Source organism: Manduca sexta, chromosome 6 (assembly GCF_014839805.1).
Source record: "Manduca sexta isolate Smith_Timp_Sample1 chromosome 6, JHU_Msex_v1.0, whole genome shotgun sequence".
Lineage (NCBI taxonomy): Eukaryota > Metazoa > Arthropoda > Insecta > Lepidoptera > Sphingidae > Manduca > Manduca sexta.
This window is the reverse complement of record NC_051120.1, coordinates 2,689,850-2,697,231: the sequence shown is the minus strand read 5'-3', so window position 1 is coordinate 2,697,231 and position 7,382 is coordinate 2,689,850.

Genomic DNA, 7,382 nt, shown 5'->3' with positions numbered 1-7,382 from the left:
GAACTAACAACTCTATATTCTGTACGATACAAAACAATATGCCTACTTATTATTTACATTAGATTATGCTAAAATATTTATAATGCCTACATACATCATACAAAATATACAATTAAATTAGTTAGTACTAAAATTACCTGAAATTCCATTCAGATCTAATCGACCTAGAGAAAGCGTGCGCAGTCTAAGTAGCGCGTAAACTGTTAAATCTTATGATTTACAGCCTTTTGCAATAAAATATCCCAATCTCAATCTTCAAACCGATTCCGAGAATGAACCAATCAAAATAACTAATCTGTAAGCAAGTCAAAAAAAATTTTTTTTACGCGTCAGGTAATGTTATGCGTCAAATAAATTATAACAATACTGAATTTAGAAATCAAACAATTTATTTATATTATCTATGCAACTGCAATGGCTAATTTATTTGTATTATTTTTATTCTATAAAGTCTTAGAAATTATAAAAAAAAATCAGTCTCATTAAAATTACAGTAATGCCAAACAATAGAAGACAATCAACAATCGTACCATAAAACCGGGACAATGTCCGAGATAGAAAAATATTTATTAGTGCGCTCGTAATTTTGTTTACCCGATATACAGCGATCCACATCTGACACATCAAGACAGGAATAGAACTAGGCGACAAGTGGGTGATCTCAATCAGTTCGCTTTCCATTGCTATATATAAACTAGGCTGTGCCCGCGACTCCCACTCGTATGTAAGTCATGGCCGCGTGGAAATATACAAACTATAGATATCGTGTTTAATACGTTTATTCTGCAAAAGTTTTATCAAAAGTGAATCAGTACGTGACAAACAGATCGGTTTTAATTTAATAATAATGTGAACGAGCATCTATATAGAATATAAGTAGACAGGTGCCCTATTTTTAAACGCGACCACGCCCAAGTATTTATACAACAAAATAGCGCCCTATTCCGTCTACGGAGACGAATCCGTGTTTTAAGTGCATTCTAATCAAAGGATAGATTTGAAATCTGTATAGGGAAACAGAGATTTTTTTTAATGTTTTGACCTACGGGGCTATGAAAGCTGTTCTTCGATTAGAACGTCCGTAATTGCAAAAAGACGGATATGCCCCAGTAGACGGAATACGACGCCCTAACTCTAAGTAAATATTTCCACACATGAACGATATCGATAAGGGTTTGAAGAAAGTTTAATCCAATCAACAAAACCACAAATGTATCTTTAAAAATTATAACGTAAATGCATCACGTAACTTTTGCACGCTGTGAAAACATCGTGAGCATCTCTACAGCTACCCCAGATCTTTTTCTCCGAACGAAATGTCAAAGCAAGAGCAGCGAATTGGTTACCAAGGCGAAAGAGTACCAGAAAAAAAAATTAGAAAACTAAGTATATACTTCATATTTGAGGGCTGACCGATGACCAAATTATTGGATATTTTTATACCTAGTTCAAATAGGCAAAACCATAAACACTAATATCAGCGTTCAATGATGTTTAAGAAGTATCTTACAAGAGTGTTGAAACCAATTGTTAAAATTAATATCTTCTTTGTATACCGTCGCTTTAGTACTGTTGTTATTTAAAATGACGTACTTTGTCTGTATAACATCGCCTTAATACAGTGACTATTATGGTGTTTCATATGTTTAAAACAATTATCTAAAAAAAAAACTTTTTGCCTGTTTGTTAGCAATATCACATTTTTTCAAAGTAATGAATCATCATTTTAACTTTTAGGTCACCAAACGTATTAGGAGAGCTATTTATTTTTAGCTCTTTTTTTCTAGATATTTTTAGTCCTAAAAATAAATAAATATTTTTCAAATCATCAGTTGTTTTGAATAGGATTCGTAAAAAGTAAAAAAAGAAAGCGCAAACTAATTGCATAACCAAATAATATTATCACCCACACATCAATTATCAAGGATACAATCCGTATGATTTCGTATCGTTCTGATATGTTACATTATCACTACCATTGTAGCTGTAAATGAAGGAAATTGTGTCATACGTATATACAATATAATACTTATAATTATTATCCTTTTAATGTTAATTGCAAAACCAATATAATACTTCATTTATGTCCATTAAATAAACTTAAGGAGGTAGCGGAGCTCTATCAAGGATATGCTGTTGTCAATTTGTTACAGGGACCCAGTACCAATTAGCACGTATGGACTGACTATTGGGGTACCGCTGCCTACGTAAAATTTTGTGTGACATTGACAAAATTAAATCGGTTTTATACCCTTCCTAATAATTAACTATTTAATTGAAGTGTCAAAAGCCAAATAACAATCGGAAATTAAACAATGTATTACCATGTCATTCATAATGGATAAAATATTGATTATTTATATGGTTCCGCAATAAATTATAGTAAGGTCGCTTGTTCCTCGAACAATCGAAGTGAAGTCCGGTAGTGTAAAGAAGCAGGCTGAAAAAACAGGGCCGTAGCTAGAGTGTCGTTTGGGGGGTGACCCCGGTTTTATCTAAACTCCTATGGAGGGCTGGCCAGTCTAAGGTGAACGGAGTAGTTGCTCCAATCAGTCGCCATGGATCAGGGGGTGGTCTGACCCTTGGTGGTGAAAGCTTCTAGGTGTCCGAGGTACCCTTAGCGTCTGGATGGAGCGGGCCGGGCAGTTGCCCTATGAGCAAGAGCTCTAGGATTGCGCCACGGACATAAAAAAACAAGGTCGCCAATAAAGAGGCGCCAAAAAACTTAAATAGGGGAGCACTGCACAGCATACGCTGAGGATCGAAAGAAAAAAGAAGAGACGAAAAGATTTCACTCGGAGCCCTTGAATATTTAAAGCCGGTCCTGCTCCTATAAACTGATCCACTGGACTAGCTTTAATTTCTATTAGGAATTTACAAGACTGTTCGTTAGACGTCATTGCATGAGTATTTTGTACCTACTTTGCTACTATCAAGGTCTATGCAGGCATTTTATCAAGCCAACATTGTACAAAACATGCATATAGGTACTTATAATAAATTATACCTATATGTAGTAGATATATTTTATAAACAAATACTTAGATATCACAAATACTAACCTAACTAAATTAGTGGACAAACATTATATGGCAGAAATTATTCTTATGTTATACCACCCCTTGTTAAAGTGTTTAAACTCTAACAAACGTCACTAATAAAACTAACTGCATATTAACAGAGGCGGCCTTTGGTGGAGGCAAACCGGGCAACCGCCCGGGGCCTCGGACGGTGTCTCGCAGGACCTTTTTTTTTCGTTCTTACCGACGCAACTATTAAAACAGGGGAACGTTTTTTTACTCTGCCCGGGGCCTCACGTCTGTTTCTTTTTGTTTTCGCCTGAGGCCTCGCGTCGTTTAGGGCCGCCACTGCATATTAATTTTAACATACGTAACTATACCGTATATGTATATTTGCATTGAGTATTCTATATCTTCTTATAATTTTTTTTACATACGCCTTAAACTGCCCTGTTCACTATTTTTATCATCTCCGTCCAATGATTGGTAGAGATCGCCTCGAGCAATAACATCGCCATTTGTACCATCAGTGTCCACCATGTATAAGGTCAGTCGGGGCAAGTGCGCCGAAGGGGTAAGTGCACCTACCCTAAATAAATCGAAAACTATTGATGTTATACAATTACCGCAATCTTATATCGATGCTACTAACTGAAATACAGTTCCACTAAAAACATAAATGGCTATGTTCATTTTAATACGATTTATTCGCCATTTTATTTTAAGTGTCATTTAGACCTGTAAACAGAGATGACCCCGTGAAAGATAACATCAAATATTTCAAGATATTTAACATATTTCTGTAAACCAGTAAGGTGAATACATAGTTTAAACCTTTTATTTTAACTTCCTGTCTGAATTTTATTTATATATACTAAAATAAAGGATTTTTAGCAATGCGAAAAAATGTACTTAAAATTGTCGAGTAGGGCAAGTGCGCCACAGTTAATAGTCGTATGGCGCACTTGCCCCTGATCCATATATAACCAACCTTTTTGAGAATAAGTTTTACTAATATGAATTATTATTATAAAAATGTTATACTTAACAGCAGAATTTTTGTACTCAAGGTATTTTGTTTCGAGCCGACTTAAATAAAAGGGCGTATTAGTTAATTCTTTTTACAAAGAAAAACTGAAATACCTTGGTCTAGAGCAACTTTACGTGAATAGGTTCCAACTGTTCGATCAGGCACGTTATCTGGATATAATGCAGCTAAAACATATCAAATGTCATAAGGCCAAATTCTAGAAGTAATTGAGGTTATAACGCATTCGAAATTGTTAATTTCTACATTTTTGTATGTTATTTTGGTTTTTAGAAATAAAATGGATTTTATATTAGGGCTACCATTTTTTATTCCAACATATCCGCACACAAAACTCTAATATAGCAAAAATCTTATATAGCAAAAAAATCTAAAATGTTTTGAAGCCCTGATTTACATATATATGGCGCACTTACCCCGAATTTCATTTGACAGCCATAGTTTGTTATAATATTGAGTGATTAAAAATTATCCAAGAGCATTGCGAGTAAAACTTATTTCTCTATGGACTAAAATGAGTGTTTTCTTTATAATGTTTCATATTGGCGTTTTTTTTTACACAGGCGCACTTACCCCATTTCCGGAGGCAAGTGCGCCTACTACCATTTTTTTTTACTTTGAGCAAAATATTATTAATTTATGGTCCAATTTCCTTGAATGGCTATAGGTTGTTATCACAAAATACCAAATATTCTTAAATTAATAAAATTATATTCTTAAGTCAGCACAAAAGAAATTATTTTGCATTGAATCCAGCTATGAAAATTTTATGGCGCACTTCCCCCGACTCACCTTAATATGTGTGTTTTCTTTAATATTTTTGGTTGTCAAAAAAGTTTTAAATAAATGGTAGCCTAGAATACCGCTCTGTAAAGGCCATGGAATCTTGGTGACTTGTGTCAATTTAACATTGTACTAGACATTACGAGCGACCTTTGCCGATGTAATTGACTCAATTAGTCTTGAACTTACCTGCCTTGTTAAGGTTCAATTAGGAAGGATATTGACGTCCTCTCATGAACGGATGTTGAAATGGGTCGATTTGTATCATCTTTTGCCGGGGCTTATATAACAGAAGCTAATATTGTTATGATTATAGAACGATCGACGAGCCTTTCATTGATGAAATAGAACTAAAATAAATATAAAAATGTAAACGTAAATGTAAATAGTTCCTAGTCTTTCTACTACATTATCTTTGAAAAACACAATAATATGTTCCTACTCCTTACTATATTTATTCATTTTATATCTACATTATATCACTGTTGTTCGCATAAGCATTATGTATTAGTTCAATATGTTAAATAAACATAACTTTATCATAATGCCGCTGCAATTTATTCCATATTTCTTGTCTGTAGGTATTAGAAGATTACGCATGTCACCTTTGTATTAACACTATGTAAATTTTGTCTAATTCCTTATTTTAGCATGTATGTGCGATTTGAGAGAAATCTTGCAGCCATCTTGTTCCGCTTATAAATACGCTAGTTGAGCATTAGTCATACGGACACGCAACGAACAATGAGAAGTAAAGATAATTGCGTCCAAAACACGTAAAAAGAAGCCGGTTTGGATTCTCACACAAAATTCGCACGTTTGATTAGTTGACCACTGTTTAAATAATTTTGGGAATCTTGTTTAACTAGTAAAATAACAGTACGCGGGTATTTATTTATATCGTCGTTATGTTGCTTCAAATAGATCTACATATTGTTATTTCATATTCGATTGACTCATTAGACAATACATAGATTAACAAAATCCGTGTTAATGAACCGTAAAATGACCTCTGAATAGTTATCTTCGCGTTTTTTCTGATTTAATCGTACATTACACATTAAATTAACTGAGTTCATTGTCTTATAAAATGAATAATATGTAGCTACATACATACCTATTTTAAAAAGCGCACATGATTAGCGGTGATCTTCAAAATGCCTATGTATTGTCCCTATAATATGTTATACATACATATATACCTACTCATAATAGGTATAGATAGTACGTTAATTAAAACGTCAAATTATACAACAATCAATATAATTATTCAGCACTCAGCAAACCGCATCAGTCTGGCTTTGTTCCCCAATACTAGTAGCGCTATTGAAATCACTGACCGTTCAATCGCATTCAAAACCTCGGCAGTGTAAATAGACGTGAATGGTCAATCATGGTCAAATGATCTGAGGCCAATCCCCAAAAATGAATGCAAATACGTCAATGAGATCACCAGCATTGTTGATTGTTACATTGGCTTGTCATTTCCAAATACTCTTCAGGATTAGGTCACTAATTTTATACTTAGGGGTCATGGCTAGTCGAACGTTCTTCCTTTCCATTTAGCTTGGCTCAAGATTTTTTAATATAAAATGTTACACAATTTGTACTGCCTTATAATGCTGTTAATCTCGAAAACGTGCAGATTTCCAGTATCTGATATCCTTTACAAGAGAATTATATTAACTACCTTCTTAGGTTTTAAGTCTAGACCTCAGAATATTAAGCGACTAGACACATTAATATTGAATAAAAAGTTACTTTAAAGAAATACCTATTTTGGTCTGTATTGCCTCGTAACGCTTCAATGCGGATTGCAATTCATTCTGAACACTAATTTAAAACAACTTGCATATTAATTAGAAGTGGAAACAAAAGCCTAAGCTAGACACGCTAATTTCGTGTGAATAACCGTCGCAAAAAATTGCCATATCAAATTCGATTCGCAACACTCAAGTTCCATCTAAGTATTTTTGAATTCAGCGCTCAAATTACTGGAAACGATATGGTCGAACGCGCAAGTTTTTGCCTCATTTTGTTGCTGATCTCAATAATAGCAGTAAATTGTCTTGCAATTGAACCGCTCATAGACCTTGCAGTGGGAACAGCTGGTTTGATTAAATGCAACCCACAATGATCTTGTAATCTGATGGAATTATCAACATTTATTTTCATTCTGCTTGAGTAGACTTTGATATTAACCTCGGCAAGATCGTTAGCGCACTTCCTTAATGCATAATACCGGTTATGCAACTAATATTTTGTCTGTTGCCACATTGTTAACGTTTCGTGACACTGACTCATGAACCGAGTTTTACGATTCGAAGAACGCTTGCAACTCTTAATCATCTAATTGTCTAGTAGATTAGCCATAAGATACCAAGTGGCTATTATTAAGACAAGCCTCATCCACCACATCAATTCTTTAATTATCGTGACTTTGATATCAATAATCTTTCTTATTTATTTCCTTATTTTCCTTTCTAATCAATATATAGTTGTCAGGAACTACTCGTTACTACTTTTAATTG